Below are 20,896 nucleotides of genomic sequence, written 5' to 3' on the forward strand. Positions count from 1 at the left end.
AGATGAATTAACTAAGACCTTGATGTGGTGGTTTCATCCTTATGGGCAGTTATACTCTACCACACCATTCCCCCTCCCCAAGGAAAAATTATGATGAAAAAGGGCTCAAAGGCTGAGATAAAGACAGGGAGATCATTCATCAATTATTGTCATGGCCAAAACAGACTCAGCACAGGGAAATAAATATTTATTGCCTATCGCTAAGAGACCAGAGCAGTGAGAAACCAAAAGGAAACTAAAACCTCCTTCCCCCCATCCCTCCTGTCCTATGTCTTCCCCCACATGGTGCAGGGGAACATAGGCTGCCATCAGTCCCCGATACTTTGACCCTTCTGCTCCTTCACAGTCCCTCTCTGCCCCTGCTCCACATGGGGTCCCTCCCACGGGATGCCGTCCTTCCCAAACTGAGCCTGCAGGGGCTGCCCACAGGCAGGAGCTCTTCAAGAACTGCTCCCACACAGCTCCGTACCATGGGGTCCATCCCCCAGGAGCAAACTGCTCCAGCATGGGTCCCCCACAGGTGGGCGGCAGCTCCCCCCAGACCCCCTGCTCCTGCGTGGGCTCTTCTCCACGGGCTGCAGCTCCGGCCCGGGGCCTGCTCCTGTGGGGGCACTCCATGGGCCATAGCCTCCTCCAGGCCACATCCACCTGCTCCACCAGGGACTCCTCTACAGGCTGCAGCGTGGAGATCTGCTCCATGTGGGACCCATGGGCTGCAGGGGGACAGCCTGCTCCACCAGGGGCCTCTCCACAGGCCACGGGGGAACTGCTGCTGCCTGCCTGGAGCACCTCCTGCACTGACCCTGGGGTCTGTAGGACTGCTTCTCACTCATTGCACTCCCAGTTGCTGTTGTGCAGCAGTCTTCTTTTCCCTTTCTTAAATCTGCTCTCCCAGAGGCACAACCACTGTCATTCACTGGCTCAGCTCTGGGCAGCAGCAGGTCCTTTTTGGAGCTGGCTCTTACCTAAGATGGGGCAGCTTCTGAGCTCTTCTCAGAGACCACTCCTGCAGCCCCCCCACTACAAAAGCCTTACCACATAAGCCCAATATACTCCATTTCTGTCTTATAGGGCTGATTTCAATGCAAGTGTCTTTAGGCAGGAGATGTAGATCAAAACTCAGAAATCTTTTCAGTTTTATGAAAATCAATAATTTACCAACACATTATTTTATACTTGTTTCTATTATATGATTCAGCCACAGTTCTTGCCAACTTTCTTAATAGAGAAACAGAAGCTTTGTTGCATTAAAGTCAGGAAACAAATCTCTATATGCAATCAAAAACCCCTCATAAGGTGAGTCCCCAAATGCTTTTCCACAAACTGACCAGTTTCCCCATCCAACCGTATTTGTATTCATTGATCATTTTAGTGTTTTCAAACTATAGGCACTAGATTCCCAGGCATTGCTTTGACAGAGCTAATTTCTTAAAAGTCGTAAAAACCCATTTGACACAAGGGAGTATTTGCCTTTTTATACTGAACCACACAAACAGCCTGCAGAACAAAACAAGCACCATTTCCAAGCTCTAGTTTGCAAAGCAAGTAGTAGAGGCTGAAATGATGATTAGATCTTTACTGTAGCATTAACTTATACAGAAATGTGTACTTTAAAAACAAAATAAAATACTGTTCTCTATATAGCTTCTCAGTAACTATAAAAATAAAATAAATTAAAAACAGACAAGAAAAGCTATGCTGTTTTATGGTCTCCCATACAAGGTGAGTTACTTGGATGACTTCAGTAATAACTTAATGTTTAGTATTATCTTTATGTGCTAAACAATAGCTCCTTTTCATTCCATTGTATGTCCCTCCCTTTTTGCACTGCTTAACATTTTTCTCAATTCCCTATAGTTTTACCTGTCCAGAGTCAAACAATTTATACCACAAACTGCACAGAAGCAAAATCAAACACGTTTCCCTATGCCATCTCACAAAATGGTTTTAGCCGGTGGGATTTTCTAGTAACATATAGTACAGAGTAATGTTGAGCACTTCTGCATCTTCACAGTATTTACAATTAGGAGGTTTTAATTACCTGCTTGACAAGAACATTTCCTTCTATGATTTATCAGGTGAATAAAGGGCACTTATAATTAACTTTTAAAATACACATTATAGGTGCAATTGACTGCAGCAGCCTTTTGTGATGTATTTTAGAACGGTCTCCAACAAATACAAGTATGGGCCACATTGCAGAAAATCACTAAGCAATCATTTGGTGTAATAAGCTGTGTTCTGAGATGCAAAATAACTGTTCTAAGAGAATAAGAAAAGGAAGAAAGCAGCAAAATATTCATCTTTGTTATGACTCTGTTCATCCTGTTGTTTTAAGTTCTCTCATTTTCTTATTATGAAACTTTAAAGGCCATTCAGAACCCCTTCAATAGTATTGTATTTCCTAAACAATTGCAATCTTTGACATGGTGAAATCTGACCCCATCAAATCTGATCAAAATTCTCATACATTGTAATATGTTAGCAATTCACCCACAACACAGAGGGGATTTACACAAGCAGGAGAATGACTGGGATATTCATCAGTTCATTTTTAAAATATTTTTCTCCCTTTTCATCAAACATTGCTGATCAGCTGCTATTGACCCTCCAGAGACAGTAACAGTTATACTTAGTGTTGATCTGTTTGGCACGTTCTGCATCTGTGCACGTTTATCTGCAACTTATCCATCAAGTTAAGTAAGAGGGGTGTACTGGCAGATGTGCAGTGAAGGGTAGATAAGAGTAAAGGATGAGAAACTCACAAAAGTAATCAATAGCTGTTATCCTAATATCAATGCCCTTCTACAGTACCCTTCTAAAGTTGTTTGCCTGCTATGATGCATGCATACGCAGTATGCAAAAAAGTATGGGAACAGTCTAGGAGTATGTCTTCAGTAATCTGCCACATATCCATACATTAATGTGATTTGCTCACGCTGCTCAGACCTGCCTCATGCAAAAGACATTGAGACTTAAATACATGAAGCTACATTTGACTAAAATCTACAGGGAAACTAGGAGAGGAAACTTATTTTTCCAAATTTTATTACAAGGAGAACAAAAGCATTTATCTTATTCTTTTATTTATCAGCTTTTTAACATTCAACCCCCATCAAATACTACACTTTAGGTTAACAGTACAGATTTGTGTGTAATCAAAGCATTTCTTTCCAGAAGAACCTCTCAGGCCTTTTGAATTTTTTGTCACTGACAACTTTAACACCTTGAGCAGAAATACCATATGCTCCCATGACATAGTCATTAATTTTGGTCTGATCCCTAATTCCTTAAATGTAGACCTTTAAAATTAACATCCTGATTCTATTGTCATTTGTATTAACTTCATGATTCGTTTTTTTTTTTTCTCCCTTCTCCCCCCCCCCCCCAAAAGAGACGATACTCCTGAGATGGATGGATTTTTTTCAAAAAGTTTCCATTCTATAAAATCAAAAGCTATTAAAAAATATGTAGAGTCATCCTAAGGTTACTAAAATTCAAACTTGGCTGACCTGTATTTCTGTAGCATTCAAAATCATTGCTTTCCCTTATTTTACACAAACACATGCACAGAAACATCTTGTGAAACTGTAATCTTGTGAAAATGTAACAGTAGAATCAAAATAATGAACTTCTGGTATTGGGTCTGTTGGGCCAAGCATCTATTGTGTTGTGAGCTTCACATTAGCATACAAAAGCTTGTTTCAGCAATATCTTAATTTTCTCTATTCACTCCTTATTGCAATATCTGACTTGGGATAATTTGTCAGGTTTGTATTGAATTGCATCTGCTATCAGAGAGAATGCAATCAGAGATTATTTTTTTTTTCCCAAAAAGATTGGGTAATACTTGGGTTTGGTCAAATACGTCTACACTAAATGTTGTAAATCTGCAAGTTTCTGATGGATAAACAACCCTGCTGCACATAATATCTTTACTGTAAAGCTGTTTTCTTATTTTACTGCTGTTTCTACAAGGATACAGTCAAAAGGAAATAAAAATATGATCCCTAGAGTCTTGTAGGCCACTCAGGACAGTCAAAGAAGCAACACCTTGATTTCTTTTTCCAGAAAAATGCTCCAATTCCCACAAAAGCTGCACACCCCAGAATTTGAATATGGGATTCTATAAGAAAACTAGTCCTAGGTATGGCAAAAACAACAGCTAGCTACTACAGAGATCCTTTGGGAATTGTGAACTCAGCAGCTCAAGCTGAAAACCCAAACAGTGTTCAATAAAAACTAACCAAACAACAGTATTTTTGTTTTTGGAAAGGAGAGCTTTGCAATGACAGGAGAGCCATCATAGTGGGGTTGATCTATCAGAGCTGTGTAACAGGGGCAACAGCAGTAGCAGAGGAGATTTTACAGGTTGCATTGGCAAAGTGGTTGGGAACAGGGACTGACGTTGCAAGGGTTGTTTTCATGGCAACAGCTTGCAGTAAATCCAAAGAAGACTGCTGCTCAGATCTGAAGAGCTCTGACAACAGCAGATACTAACGGATTATTAACCTTAATTCTAATTCATAGGTATTTAAAAAGCCTTCATGACACCTGTCCACATGATACCTTACTCTTAGAAATACCACTGAGAAACCAGGGATACATTTCCTAAACATGAGGCACAAATCCATTGTGAAGTGCTAACTTTTTCCTTTAGCAACTGTTCTGGGGTTGCAACTGTTTTCAAAATCTAGAAGAGACCTTAAATACCCCCCTACCCTTCCCCCTCTCCACCCCAAGAAACATCACTACAGCAAAAACAACTTTCTTTGGCCTCAATGCAGATGTCTCTCAGCTTAATCCCAGTTCCGTAGCACTTGTGCAGATATAAGTGGCAAGCTATTTTCTATAGCAAAGCATATAATAATGCAAGGATGAAACAGGAAAAAATAGTTGATGAGAAGTATTCAAGATGATCCACATGTCCTGAATATATGTGCCATTTAGAAGAGACACTTCAAGCCTGCCCTGCTGATGCTTATTACTAAGCACAATGATGCTATGTACTGAAATGTCACACTGAAAGTCACATCAGGTTTATACTCAGATCTCAATTTGCCACTGTAGTTTTACCTGGAGAAATTTTTACTTACTCATCTTAAAATAAAAAATAAAACTTTTGCTTTTAAGGTACAATACAGAGCTTGGAATGGCAGAAGGCCCGGCTGATAGACAACTGTTGAGGGACTAATTGAAATAACATCTATAGGATTTCATTAAAATACAGATCAGAGAGAGGAAAAGAGAATCAGACTAGGAATAAGTGGATCATAACTGTAAATGACCAGCTCACTCCCAATCACATTTTTCAGACATAACACCTTTGTGAATTTATGGCTGTGTTAAGGCAAAGTATAGACTTGTGAGCAGTTGAAGAGATATGGGTAACCAAAGGGCAACTTGAACTATAATGATACTTTAACCATCTCCAAGGTGGATGTTAGTTTTAAAACTTGATTTGGAGGAGCTTATGCCAGAAGATGGGAGAGAAATTTGTTAGCACAATTTCTTGACTGGCCCCAGGTTCAAGGCTCCTAAGCAATATAGTCTGTACACTTCAAGAATGGCTGAACCTATGGCCTGAGTCCAGTTTGCCTTAGTCAGAGGAAGGAAAGGAATAGCTTGTGGAGAGTGGTAAAACAGGTGATCCCCAAGGTTTGATCTATCAAACCATGCCGCCATTAGTCTTTTTGTGTTAAGGGTAGCTACTAATCTCAAACATGTTTATGAAGGCAACTAATTAGTACTGGAGAAGCAAAAGTAAGCATCCAGGGCCATGTTTCCCTGATTGCATTAGAGGCTCCCAGTGCGAATGGTGAAGGAATTAGCAAGCACAGAAATGTCAGGCAGAAATAAGCATGAACCTAAACAGAGGAATTTACAAAACATTTTTCTATGTTAATTTTTCCTCTTTCACTTTGTTCCATTGCGCGCTCTAGTCTTCTCCAGAATGGGAATTATCAAAACACTACAAAAAAAGCACCCTGTACAATTTATTACCATGGTGCTACATGAAGGATTACAGAATGCCAACTGTCATGACTCATTACACAGCATCTAACTCAGCTTTCTGCAATGTTCCTGAAAACTAAGGGAGATAACAGTAACTTCACAAAGCACAGCTCAGATATCATTGTTGACTTAATGTGCAGATGTCAGTCATGTGTCACTCAAAGCATCCAGTCTCCAAGGAACTAATGCTGCAGTAGTTCTTCAGCAAGATGAAAGAAGGTCCCATTTTCCTTGCGGGCTCAGGATTCACCATCAACTAGCAGTAAGGGTATTTAGTGTCTTTGATCAGCACAAGAGATTCCAGATTCATTCAGGCTTCTAAAGATAAAGAATAACCAGAACAGACTCAGGGGACCTTTCAAATTTCCTGCTTTAGGTCCTAAAATGATTAGAAAGATACAGTGTAAAGCCCTTAGAAAACTGATCTGATCAGGTAATGCACCTACTGGAGCACCAGTAGTATGTTGAGTGGAAGATGAATTGCTGGAGAAAGCATTAAAGCATTCTGGTGACATAGCTTGAAATAAAGCAAGCAAGGCAAGCAAATGCCTATGTAAGTGGTGAGCACAAATGCAGTGCCCCTATTTGGCACTGGGTAAGAACTTGTCTGAAACAGCCTACTTTGCTCTTCTACAGAAAACACCAGTCAGAATAGGCACACCTTGAAAATGTAGTAGTTACAATTTCAGACAAAAAAATTTAGAAGTGTATCTATGGCAGGTACTTTCATCAATCTGGCATTAAAATAATCCAGCAAAGCCACACATTGAAGGCCACAGCCACTTATCTCTAGAGGCCAAGAACTTGTTTGCTGCAATAAAGGTAGTCATAGACCCTGAAAATATGGGTATAACTTATACCAAAATAATTTTATGTAGCTCCTTGGGATACCTGTTTACAACAGCAGCAGTAAACAGATTGATTACTGACCAAAATTCTACTGAGGTAGTCACAGTACCATCACAGAAAAAGCAGAACCTTGCTTTAAACATGCAATGCATTGATGGTTGGGGACCAAATCCTACCTATTTAGATTAGTTTGCACCCATGCTTTCTGCATTTCCTTGAGTGGTGTAACTGAGATTAATGCAAACGTTGCTGGGAACAGAAGTGATTTCAGAGCTACTAAAATGTACATTTGTTTCCTCTTGAAGAGAATTTTCTTAAGCTACTGTGGCCTTTGTCTGACAGCATGAACCAGGACCATTCAAGCAGTTATTGCTGAAAGAAGTGTAAATATACAACAGATGTACCCGCCAACGGTCACTGCACTGCTCATGTAGCAGTGTTTTCCAGGGTTTGTCTGTTGACAGAAAGGAATGGGCACTTAACAGTAGTGTTTTTGCAGCTCTGATGGTATAAAAGGTTTGTAGTCAGTTTTTGTTTTGATTTTCTCTAGCTAGAGCTCCGGTTTAATAAAAATAAACAGCCTTTCAGAGACAAGCTATTCCTTAGGCAGAGCACCTTTTAACCAAGCCATCCATTTATGCCCATTTACACCCAGACTTTTGGAAGAGTGGGTCAGATATGCACCATTGTTTTTCAGATGTTACCCTGGACTGTTTCTTACCTTTTGTTTTGTTTTCCTATATTTTTCTTCCTCTTAAGGTAGATCCTGATCTTGTCAGACTACTTCCCATTGCTTTCTTCAGCACTATACAATCTCAATAGTTATCCTGTGTGACCTTAAAGATCATCTAATTCCAACCACCCTGCCATAAGGCAGGGATGCCACCCACTAAATCAGGTTTGTCAAGACCCCATCCAGACTGGCCTTGAACACCTTCCAGGGATGAGGCATCCATAACCTCTCTGGCAACCTAATCCGGTGCCTAACCACCCTCTGCAAGAAGAATTTCTTCCTAACATCCAATCTAAGTCTCCTCTCTTTCAGAAACCATTCCCTCTTGTCCTATCATTATCTGCATAAGTAAAGAAGTCCATCCTTTTTATTTTTATAAGAACACTTAAAGTATTGAAAGGCCACAATGAGGTCTCCATGAAGCCTTCTCTTCTCCAGGCTGAACATCCCCAGTTCTCTCAGCCTTCTTCATAGAACAGGTGTTCCAGCCCTCTGATCCTCTTTGTGGTCCTTCTCTGGGCCCATTCTAACAGGTCCACATCTTTCTTGCACTGGGGGCCCCCAACCTGCATGCAGCACTCCAAGTGGAGCCTCATGAGGGCATAGAGGGAGACAATTCACCTCCCTCAACCTGCTGACCACACCTCTGTTGATGCAGCCCAGGATGCAGTTGGCTTTCTGGGCTGCAAACGCACTGCCTGCTCACATCAAGCTTCTCATCCATCAGAACCCCCAAATCCTTCTCTCAATGAGTTCTTCTCCCAGCCTGTACTCATGTTTCAGACTGCAGCATCTTGCTCTTGGACTTGTTGAACCTCATTAGGTTCACATGAGCCCACTTCTCAAGCTTATCCAGATCCCTTTGGATGACGTCCCTTCCATCTGTTGTATCAACTGCACCACTCAGCTTGGTGTCATCTGCAAACTTGCTGAGGGTGTGCTCATCGTCTATGTCACTGATGAAGACATTGAAAAGCACTGGTCTCAAGACAGACCCCTGAAGGACACCACTCACCACCAGCCTCCACCTGGACATAGAGCCACTGACCACTACTCTCTGTGTGCATCCATCAAGCCAATTCCTTATCCACTAAATGGTCCACTCTTCAAATCTTTCCAATTTAGAAATCAGGATGTCTTGTGGGAATATGTCAAAAAGACTTGCAGAAGTCCATGTAGATCACATCAGTCGGTCTTCTCTTGTCAACTGATGCAGTCACTCCATCACAGAAGGCCACCAGATGTGTCAGGCATGATTTGCCCTTGGTGAAGCCATGCTGGCTGTCTCAAATCACCTCCTGGTATTGCATGTGCCTTAACAATACTTCCAGGATAATCTGTTCCATGATCTTGCCAGGCACAGAGGTCTGAAGTTCTCTGGGTCTTGCTTTCTACCCTTTCTAAAAACGGGAGTGATGTTTCCCTTTTTTCAGTCACCAGGGACTTCAACTGACTGCCTTAACTTTTCAAATATGATGGAGAGCGGCATGGCAGCTTCATCAGCCAGTTCCCTCAGGACCCTAGGATGGATGTCATTAGGTCCCATAGATCTGTATCTGTTCAGTTGCAACAGGAGGTCTCGAACCTGCTCTTCACTTACAGTGGGAGGGATTCTGCTCCCCCAGTTCCCCACGTAGAGGTTCAGAGACTCGAGAGATGTGAGAAGCTTGACTGCCAGTGAAGACTGAGGCAAAGAAGTGGTTAAATACCTCAGCCTTCTCCATGTCTGTTGTTAGCAGTACTCCATTTACATTTTTCAGAGGTGGTACACTCTCCTTAGTCTTTTTTTTTTGGCCAATGTACCTGTAGAATCCCTTCTTGTTATTTTTTGCATCCCTCACCAAGTTCAGCTCTGTCTGTGCCTTGGCTTCCCTGATCCTATCCCTGCATGTCCAGACAGCATTTCTGTACTCTTCCCAGGGCACATGGCCCTGTTTCCACTGCCTATGCAGTTCCTTCTTTTGCCTAAGTTTGATCAGGGAGGTCATTGCTCAGCCATACTTGTTTCCTGCCTTCCCTGCTTCATTTATTGCACATGGGGACGGAGAGCTCTTGTTCTCTAAGAAAAATATCTTTAAAGAGTTGCCAGCTCTGATCAGATCCTTTGTCCCTAAGGACAGTGTTCCATGGGATCTCATCCACTAATTCTCTGAACAACTGGAAGTTTGCTCTTCTGAAGTTGAAGGTCCTGACTTTGCTCTTTGCCAGGCTCACATCCCTTGAGATCACAATCTCAACCAGGGTGTGGTCACTGCAACTCAGACTGCCTCCAATCTTATTTTCTTTAATGAGATCATCCACATTGGTGAGCACCAGGTCCAGAAACGCTTCTCCTCTGGTTGGTTTGTTTAATATCTGGATGAGGAATTTGTCCTCAGTGTACTGTGAGTCTCCTGAATTGCTTACTGCCTGCCATGTAGCTTTCCTAGCAGACATCCACTTGGTTGAAATCCCCCAGAAGGATGAGAGCCCATGAGGACGATGATGCTCGTAGTTGTAGCAAGCAGGCTTCAAAGGACTCCCTTTCTTCAGGCAGACTGTAGTAGACCTCAACCACAAGGTGCCCTTTATAGGTCTCATGCTTAATTTTTACCCAAAGGCTTGTGGCTGTTTCTCAGCAGCAACTCTTTACAATATGCTCCTTAACATAGAGGGCAACACCTCCACCCTTCCTTCCCTGCCTCTCTCTCCTGTAAAGCTTGTAGCCCTCCATTCCAGCGATCCAGCTGTGTGATTCATCTCACCACGTCTCTGTGACAGCAATGAAATGGTAGTTTTCTAATTGCACCATGGCTTCCAACTCCTCCTGCTTATTTCCCATGCTGTGTGCATTGATGTAGAGGCACTTCAGCTGGGCTATGGGCCGCATCACCTTTATAGAGGAATCATTCCCAGTTCCTATGAGATGTTTAACAGGTGTTTCCCCATTGTTTCTAGAGTATTGTCATCCACTGGTTCTTTTGTGTCTCTTACAGGTACATCCACTTTCCCCACAGAGTCTAGTTTAAAGCCATACTGATGAGTCCTGCCAGCTTGCTGCCAAGGACAACTCTTGCCCCACTTCATCAGGTGTGCCCCATCTGGCATCAACATTCCTGGTATCTCAGAAAAACACCAGAGATCATATAACCCAAAACCCTGAGCATGGCCCCAGCTATGCAGGCAATAATTCACTTGATTTGTATGTTGCCTCCTCCTTGGATCCCAGTATCCAACTGGAAGGATTGAGGAGAACACTACTTGCACTCCTGATCCTTTCAACATCTTTCCAATGGAAATAAAATCCCTTTTGATGTTTAGTAGTTTCCTTGTTGCAACCTTTGTCCCTACATGAAAGAGTAGGAATGGGTGGTAGTTGCATGCTTTAATCAAGATTGGTAGCCTCTTTGTAACATCATGAATACAGGCCCCAGGCAAGCAGCAAACCTCTCAGAAAGATTGTCTAGGCAGCAAGTGGGCACTTCAGTGCCTCGCCTCTCAGAGAGGAATCTCCAGTTACCAACACCCTTCATGCTTTTTTTTTTGTGGCACTGGTTCTTATATACGTGGTTTGCTGGTCCACCTTTGCCCTGCAGCCCTTTCTTGGGGTTTGACCATTACCATTGTTATTATCCTCTCCTTTTTTGAGCCCCAAAGTATCAGAGAGTATCATACCTATTGCACAGGGGCCCTTCCAGGGGCAATGGGGAGATTCCTCGAGATTCCTCCTCCTGGTCTGAGCAGAGACGAGTGTTCGGCTTTTTGCTTCCATCTTGCAAGTCCATCAATTGTGTGAATTCAGGGTTGGAGGCTCCCTTACTAGTCCCTTCAGAAGACTGAAAGCAGGGCTGTTGCTCAGCCTGTGCCAGCGCTTGATACCACCCACCGACCTCTCGCTCAGATTCCTGAATGCTTCACAGCCTGTTGGGCTCCCCCTCACAAGACAGAAACTTGCTCAAAAAGCTCATCCAGCTGGGCACACTTGCACCCACAACACCAAATTCTGCCTTTGCACCCTGGGGGACCATCCATATTCTGGAGTTCCCCACAACTGGGGGCCTGGGAAGCTCTTTCAGTCCTCAGGGGCTCTGCCTGCTTGTAGGCATCTGCCATAGGAGGGACATGGCCTCTCCATCTGCCTTTTGGTCTCAGCCCGGCATGTGGGCACCATCTTTGCTTCAGTACCAGCCTGTTCCTTGTCACTACTGGTACAGAGGGGCCACCTCCCGCCCTTCTACGTGCCCTGCCTGCCTAGCTACGGGCCGCTGGTGCTCCCTGGGGGCTGCATCAGTTCGTGAACTGTCACGGCTCCCCGCTCCACCCTAGCCTTGCCAACTGCTCCCACGAGGGCTGCTGGCTGCCTCCATGCAGGAAACCCTTCGGGTGTCGCCATCAGCTCCCCCTGCTGCAGCACACGTCTGCCCGGGAGCCCATTGCTTCAGGGAGACTGTAGTGGCTTCCTGGACACTACAGCCTTCATCCAAAGAGTTTAACATTGCTGCATAGATTTAAACGGAGTTCAGCCAAGCAGCAGGTGATTTACAGCACTGTAGATCACCGTGACAAGTGCTGTGCAGCTGGGGCAGTGGCAGGGTGTCACAATCCCACATGGCAGGGGGGACTCACCTCCAGTCAGATGAGGTTCACTCATGGTACACTCAGTCCCTGGTTCTCTCCAGAGGTTGTCATCACAGGGCCATTAGGAGTCCTAGACCAGCTGTGGCAAGCCCCAGCCAGCCATCATTCAAAGACAGTTCACTTGCCTCTGACTGTCAGCATTTTTCCATGCTCCACTGCCCAGCAGTAATGCACAGAGGAGAGCACCATTTGGGTAATGGAGTCAGAATTCCCCTGATGTTTCCACCCATCTAATTTATTTCTATTAAAATTACTTATCTTAAGTCATTGATCTTTTTATAATTGCAATTTTCAGCAGGCAGCATTTTTATGTACTTTTTTCCTTTAAAGAAAAATTAACATTAAAATTATCAATATTGGATGTTTTTATACAAATTGACATTGGAAACTTTAATAAATATTTCTGTGAAATAGCCCTATCATTGTGATTTAGTTTTGAGCAACAAATACACATCAAAATAAAGATAACTTTCCTAGCAGTTTTATTCTGTATTTTTTCCTCAGTGACAAAGGAGTTGTGAAAGATCTAAGGAAATACCTTTAAAATCTGTAACAAAGCCACCATATGCAACTTCTCACTGTTTTCAAACCCTTTTGCTTATCACTGCACATAATGCACTATTTTTAATCTCGATCTTCCTATTGATCAAGCATAAAAAAATGCAGAATGCCAATATACACCTATGCATACCAAGATGTTGAAAATGGACAACACAGTTTCCTTCAGCCCAATTGAAAGTAATTGTGTAAAGAAACAAATACAGGGACATGAGCTTTTAACTATTGTCACAGGTATTTAGCACACAGTATATGTATCTCTATGCATCTCTGAAAACTACCATAACCTCTGGCGAGTTTCTGTTAGTACTGATCACTTTATTCCTCACGTCTTCCAGTCTATATACTGTTTATCTTTTGTATTTGCTTTTGCTAAATGGCATGGCCTAGCCATTTATGTTTGGCTAGTGGTCTACAACAGAGACCAGATTCCTTCCCAAATGCTGCTCCCTGATGACCAGTGAAACCTTTTTCCTTAACAGATGGAGTGAAAATCTTCTGAAATTTAACAATTTGTGCTCAAAGGTCATAAATCCTACCAGAACACACACAATGACTTTATTTATCCTTGGAAAAGTGGATTTTACAGGACTTTAGCCCCACTTTTTCCAAACTTTCTCAGAAGTTCTCTATTTCTAGCCATTTTGACAGGAACACACAGTTCTTGCTGAACTACTTAGCAGGTAATACAGTCACTCATTTTGTATCAAACACATACCACACCCGTGCCCTGTAGTATTAAAGTTAAGGTATTTCTGAAAGTGAACACCATAGGAGAGCTTTGGAGCTCTCCACAGACTGAATTCCCTGCTCCTACACAAAAAGGCTTTTCAGCTAGTGAACTTTATGCTTTTCTCTTTCCAACTGGTTCCAAACAGCTTTTTCATACCTGCAATAGGTGTGACTCTGAAGTGCCTTCTATGGTAAGGCAGCTAATCGGTGAAGCCCCAAGCCACTGAGGAACAGTTTTGTGAATTGTCTTATGGATATCTGATGTGCAGAATAAAAAGTGCTCAATGCATAAGACTGGAAAGTCAAGCTGGAAGAGATAATGTACTCAGTTCTTTGATTGCTCCTAGTAGATAATTCTGCTGTCCAGAGACAGGGATGTTATTGTGCCCCGGGACTGAGTCAACTAATGCATTTTACCTAGATGAATATGCAATAATGTCAATGCAACTGCTTGAGATGCACAGCAACAGGCAGAAGAGAATCTAGTGGCAAGGATAATTGTACTAGCTGAGCAAGTGAACACTTGGTTAAGATACTGCAAGGAAAGTGAAACAAAGGCTACAGTAAGGCTTTATCTACAGCAACAGGAAAACAGAACAATCCGAAGGTGGGTTTTTTTTTTTTTGGAGGGAGAAAGGCAGGAAAAGAGGTAGCAAAAATGAATCTGATGTTCAAAAACAATTATATTGTCAAAATCTATATTCACCTAAAGAGAAATGCAACATATTTGGAAGACTTGTATAAAATCAACATAGAAGAAAAACAGGAGTGCCACCCTGTTACAGTATGGGAGGAGCCACCATGAAGTAGAATATTCAGACAAAGAGGTGCTTTATTTTATTTTTGCCACAACATATATATAGAAGCTGAGAATTTCTGCCCCAAGCTATCATGAAGACCTTGAGCTTGAGATGCTTATGGGAAGGACTAGAGTTCCAATTACAGGGAACTTCCCACCTATATAGTTTGTTATATCTATATAGAGCTAGTATATTAAGGCATATAGATCCATAGCATGGAACAGTCTTCAGATATACATTTAAATTTGTTAACTTGAGTTCTAAAATAATATAAGGCTTCAACCCTCAGAATATCAGGCTTAGAAAACACTCATTTAGAGGAAGTGATATTTAACTGCCTATATTGGTCTTCCCATTATAATGCACTACGTAATTTGAACGTGTTGAGTTTTCACTAAACCAAAGAACTCCAAAAGGTGTGTTGAACAGGGAACTGGAGAAGTCTGCCTTTTTTTTTTTTTAAAAAAAAAAAGACATTCTGTACAAGTTTTTAGTTAAAAATATGCTTTCCACTGAGTAAAAAATGCAAGTCTTTGGTCAAGTTTATTTAAAAGTCCTCAAGGTTTAAACTTTGAAATTAAAAGAATGTGAAATTCCACCATTAGAAGTACTTAATATTTAAATAAAATAACAATATGAAACACATTAACTGTAATAATGAGAACCACCTTCATCTTTCCCCATCATACTGATAAGACAAATCACATGTACAGTGAAGACAAACTCTAGTCCAATTAAGGGAGGCTATTCCATACTAACAAAGAAGCAGTGTTGACCATGCCCTACTGAAAACCCATATTGAATATAAACTAATAAGGTTTCTACAATATTTCATCCAATTTTCAATAATTAGTAAAATGAGTTTTGCTTTAGATTGCCACTGGACAGAGGAAGAAAAATAGAAAAAGGATACCTACTGGTAAGCACTTTTTTTTTTTTAAAAAGTGTTTCTCTAAAATATTGCAACTTACCACAGACATTTTAACTGAGTTCATTTTAATTGTCTTCAGTCAATCTGTGTCAAGAGAGAATACCAAACTGCTTCCTACAGGTACTAAATAGGTACAGAGTGATTTCCAGACCTAGAAAAAATTTCTTGACAGGCAGAGGAGATTACTTAGTACCAACTGCCAAGCTTCAGAAAGTTCATCTTTGCAAGGAATGTGTACACATCTGCTGTTGAATATTCCACGAGGGATAGCATTACATTTCCTTGGCATACGATCTCCTCCACTGGCACACTCAAGCAGCATCAGATGTTATTGTCTGTACCATATCAGTTCTGTATAAAAATGGACATCTTTTGCCCTGTCACACCAGCAACTTCCCTTTCCACTGAGATCTCAGAGTGCTTGCCAGTTTTCCAGGTTTGCAGTTTCTTCCCTCTTCTTCCTCCCCAAAGTAACAAGCAGAATGCTTTGCAAATCTCTTTTTGGATGAATTTTGTTCCATTTCAAATGAACAATCTTTTAATGGAATAATCAGAGGCTGTATTTGCATAACAATAGTCTCTCAATATGCCAAACAGATGCACGAAAGATTAGATACTGGAAGCACCATTACCTACTGTACCACTGTGTACACACAACTACATTCCTCCTCAAGTTGCCAATGCTACCCTTGTCCTGACACTTAGCCAAACCCTAAAATATTAAATTGCATAGTACTCATACCTGGTAGTGATTGATGTGTCACTAGCAACTGGCAAATTCACAAGACAACAGTAATGTGTAATTTGTCATTAATGGACCCAGCTTGATAGCATTCATGGCCAGTTTAAGAAACTTAACTCAGAACAAATTCATTCACACAAATGTGACAATCAAGAAAATCACTCTCTCCAGCACTAAGGGAAGAATAAAAAAGATGAATATGAATTCCTATGGGAATATAGGGTTGGCATAAAGTACTCAGCTCTGGAGAATAAAAACCTGTTTATTCACTGAAAAGCTATCACAGAGGGGAGGCAATTTCTCCAAAACTGCAGTTATTTGACATGCCTCAACAATAAACTGGAGAAAACGTTTTCAGAACAGAGCAGCTCTTCTCTCCTATACTGGGTCTGGCTGGAATGTTAACTTTCCCTGCAGCAGCCCATAGGCCCACCACCTCACCCCAGCAACACTATTAAATGTAATTATCAATTCTCGTCTTGATAGTGTCTTAGGTTCTCCCTCCATCCTTAAGAAAAATTGCATAATACATGCCATGCAGAATTATAAGCAGAAATCTCAAGACTGAGATGTGTTTAGTTAATACCACAATGAGGTACCTGAAGGAGAATACTTATTTCTGCATTTCACACTTGGGACACATTCATAACCCTGACAAGGGATAGTCTGTCAGAACTGTTCCTACAGAGAAAGGGTATTAGTCAGAGGTACTTTAGATTAAGGCCATGTGGTACAAACAAGCCACCCAGCACTGCTAAATTCCTCCCCTTAGAAGTACGCATGTGCATTTACTAGCATACACTTATTTCCCTCCAGACACCACTACTTATGTTTAGGATAGCTAATTCAGAGAAAGAAGAATAAGTTATAATTTTGTGACTTTTAAACATTAAATACAAAAGGATCATCTATGATCAGTGAAAACAACCACTGAGTAACATACATCCTATTCCTGGGTGGTCTTTCCAGTAGCAAGTCATATCCTGTAGTATGAGCGTAATAGTGTTAATATTGCAAATGTCCTCAAACACATTTGAGGAGTACAAGCTGCATTCAGTCATTCATTTTAGTTAATATAGGGTAACAGCAAAGGAGATATTTTAGGAAGTTTGACTAGAAGTGATGAAATACAACTATATCGGAAATACTGACTAAAACTATGCATCTGTTTTGGAGACACCAAGTCCCTATCTGCTTTAGGTCAGGACAGTAAAACGATAAAACATGGATTCACAAATAGATCCTAATTACTAAGTTCCAAGTTGCAGGCAAATGCTAAGTGAGGTTAAGAAAAAATACCACTTTAAATGTTTGTTAAACACAGAAGTACTGGTTGGCAACGTGGATGCTGCTGTACACAATCCTAAATCTGGAAAGCAATGTTGAATTAATTCAAAGAACCTGCTGCTGCAATGTTTCTTTAAGAAGCACAGAAGGCAGAAGGAATGAGATAGGAAAACACTCTTCACTTTAAACAATATGTAATACCAGGCTTCAGGCATGAGAGTTGAGAGATCATTCTTTAAACAGCAAATACACAACTTTGTGTATCATCAGATCTTATAAGGTACCAATTTATAAGTATTCCAGTATCCATAAAAATGTTTCTTTCTTTGCTTCATGAATTCTCAAACTCATCTCTTGATTCATCTGCAAGTTCTTACCTGCAATTCACAGTTTACTTTTCACTTCAATCTCTTGTTAATCACTCAGGCAACAGAGCTAACAACCAACAGCAAAGTAAAATATCTAACAACCAAAGTAGTCCAAAAATATTCAAAGTCTTCAATATATAAACATCTACATGCAGGTTATCTGTCAATGTAGTGACACAGAACCAGTAGTAAATTGGGAACTAACCAAAAACAGAAATCCACCTGCAGCAAATACGGTTTAAAACTAGTAGTTCAACTTGCACTCCATAGGGCAATGATGAAGTGCACTAAATGCCTAATCCTGTCTGTTAATTTAATCCTCTATTTTTTATCTCAATTTTTATGGTCACCAGTTCCAAAGATGAACATGCTTTCCCATACTGAAAATTGAACATTAATTTATCCATATCTGTGACCTAGAACATTTATATTTATCATGTATAAAATGTTTTTAAGGATTACATTCTAATCATGCTCAGGAAAGGCAGCTATTAAGTAGAAGTTTCAAACTTCTCTTGACTGCAAGTTACCCTCAGGATTACATTTCAAGGTCTTGAAGTGAATGCTGTAAGGGACTGGGAAGCAGGATTTCCAGGTTCTGCTCCTGACTTTACTCCATAACCTTGTTTTACTCCATAACTTTTTGCAATTTCATTAAGACAAAGAAAAAACAAAGTTCTACTAAAAGACAAATGAAACAACCCCATAACCAGTGGTGTGGTGTTAGTGTGACTAATGGAAAAACTGTATATGTACCGGGCTTCAACAGAAGCTAGTAAGGAGTAAGTGTTTTTCAGTAACCTGCTCAAACTTCTGTCTTCAATATCCTGCATTTCTCACCCATCCAGCCTTGTCATTTCCTTTGGCACATCTTGCTTTGGAGGTGTAGCAATCCAGCTGAGAGATGATTCTTTCAAATGCTTTTAGATTTTTTTTTTCCATGAAGAAAAAAAAAAGTCCAGATCTGAATATTTCCTTCTCTTCATCATTTCACTTCCACTTGATGATAAAGCCTAGGAAATAGGATGTTTCTTCACAGGAATCTGGGTGCAGATACTCAGGTATTTTTTTTTTCTTTTTACAGACCTCTATCTCCAGCACTCAGAAATCAAGAGAACCGGCAAGACACAGTAAATATAGACTGTGCAAGGAGGTAAGCACACAAGAAAAACAAAGGGATTCTCCTTTTACTGCATAAAGAAGGATTCTGTGGAAGGGCTAAGGAGCTAGAGGTGGCTTTACGTTACCTTTTCAATTCTTCAGCCTTTGGCTAGTATAGGAACAGACATTTTTCCAAAGCAGATTAAAGTAGCCATACATAACCCCATGCTAAATTTTTGCTTGAGTTCAGCAGTCATAGAAGTAATTGCTGACTACACTCCAAACGTGAGCCAAAAGACTTCTAATCTGGATCCAAGTCTCCCTGGAAGCTCAGAGGTACTTAGATCCAGCTTTCTGGGTCACATCCAATTTTGAACTTTTGTTTATCTTGTACAAGCTATCAAGTCTCCATTAGATAAGGAATTTAAAAACAAGTAACAGCATGGCCTTCCCTAACAAACTGTGTGATGGCCATGTCATCCAAATAAGATCTCTCTTAACTGAGAGAGACTCAATAGTGCTAACAGTGAGTAATTGCTTAGAAAAAAAAGCTATAATCCAATAAAAAGTAGAAGAGACTTGGACTGGGAAACGAAGCAGTGAAGAGAGGAATGAGTTTACAGAATTGTGTACAACCTGAACAAAAAAAAAAAAGTGAGCATCTGGTCCCCCTGTTTCACAGAACAAAGGAAGATGATAGGTGGGAAAGGAGAAAGAACCATTCAGGGAGTGTGAGATCAGCTTGAGGAACTCATTGCTAACATGCCAAGATTCTAAATTCGAAGAATGAAGTTATGCATAGCAAAAATACCCCAAATTATAACAGCTGCCTTTTACAGAGTTATGTTCAAGAAAGCAGGGAAATAATTGTAAAGGACAAGGTGTGTGGCTTTCAGCCTTAAGTTGGTCTCTAGAAGGTGACAAAAGCATAGGAGGTGCAAGATGCCACCATGGTTTTTCACAACTCTAATAAAACTCCCAGTGATGCCCAGTGCTGAAGAAAATCCACTGGGACACCTGGACCTACACAACACTTACTCTTTTCCTGTGAAATGTTTAGTGTTGCAGTATAAGCAATATTTTATTTAACCAGGGTCTGTTTTCACTTGCTTGTACCTCAACATTATTTTCCTTTACTCTGATAGCTGCTTGTGAGGAACAGTTTATACAGCCACAGAAGCCATTTGGCAGCTTAGCATGCCCTGGAAGCCCTGCACACAGCTGCCCATGACTGAGCAGTCAGTTCACTGCCAGTAATTAGACATTATGAGTGAATGGCAGCAGAGCCTTTCTAGCCAGTACTCTCTGGCTGAAGGCACAAATGCTGCCAAATCCCATTGGAAGGGAAAGCCCTCTACAACCACAGACATCCTCTGAGGAGCATGCAGGGCCAGACCCCAGCCTACAGCTACAGCCTTCAGCAAACTGAACTGCAATAAAGATAAATTTAAGTTCCAAAGCAATCCTCAAAAGCATCAGGTTCCTGAGATTTACAGGTACCACATGCATCGCATCTAGGACCATTTGCTGTACAATTACTAAGACACTATAGAACACCAGCCTCTCTCTGAAGTATAAAAGCAGAATTTTACTTTTCTTTATGCTATGTTTTCCAGTCAGCTGCTCTTCTTCCTCTGCACTGTAGGTAATTGTTCACCTGTACCCCTCGTCCTTCATGTCTGTCTACACAAAGGAAAGGCAGTGCCAGGTGATAGAACAAGCAGGAGCCTATGTGCAAAGGGAAAAAATATAGCTGTCCGGTCTTGCATGCTGGAAAGAGCAGCTCAGCAAGAGTCAGCTCCAGACCAAAGGACAAAACTGACAGTTGGAGTCTCGGCCAGGCTCAGCTATTGGATAAGGTCTGCTGAATTCACCAGTGCTCCCCTATAACCTCCACTTGATCCTAATTCTGAAGAATATATTGGAATAGGATTGTTAGTGGCAACAGATGCTCATGAAAACTTCACATCTTTAAAGCAGCTGCTTTAGACTAAGCATAATGCAGAAAAGTATCAGGAAAAGCCTAGTCCTTCAGTGTACCCTCTTCACTAGCATCTTTTACACATGATGTACAACATCTGCTACCACATGACTCCTCAGTGCATGGATGCTTCTCAGTCCCAACACAAAATACTCCCAACAGCAGTCCAAAAGCTCTGCAGA

General features: G+C 41.2%; 1 protein-coding gene across 8 annotated transcripts in view; it reads right to left on the bottom strand.

Annotated features, from left to right (window-relative positions):
- LRFN2 (leucine rich repeat and fibronectin type III domain containing 2) overlaps nt 1-20,896 on the bottom strand; it is a 225,064-nt gene that overhangs the window by 190,519 nt on the left and 13,649 nt on the right. Inside the window, exon 3 of one of the 8 annotated variants that reach the window (XR_001188642.5) lies at nt 4,989-6,333. The exons of 5 other annotated variants lie outside the window; for them this stretch is intronic. The gene's annotated coding sequence lies outside the window, so the exon portion shown is untranslated. Of the gene's footprint in view, nt 1-4,988; nt 6,395-14,828; nt 18,646-20,896 lie in introns of those variants that run through there. 2 more of the 8 variants (XR_005264684.2, XR_001188643.5) reach the window with 2 other exon arrangements.

This window comes from Anas platyrhynchos, chromosome 3, assembly GCF_047663525.1.
Source record: "Anas platyrhynchos isolate ZD024472 breed Pekin duck chromosome 3, IASCAAS_PekinDuck_T2T, whole genome shotgun sequence".
NCBI classification, from domain to species: Eukaryota; Metazoa; Chordata; class Aves; order Anseriformes; family Anatidae; genus Anas; species Anas platyrhynchos.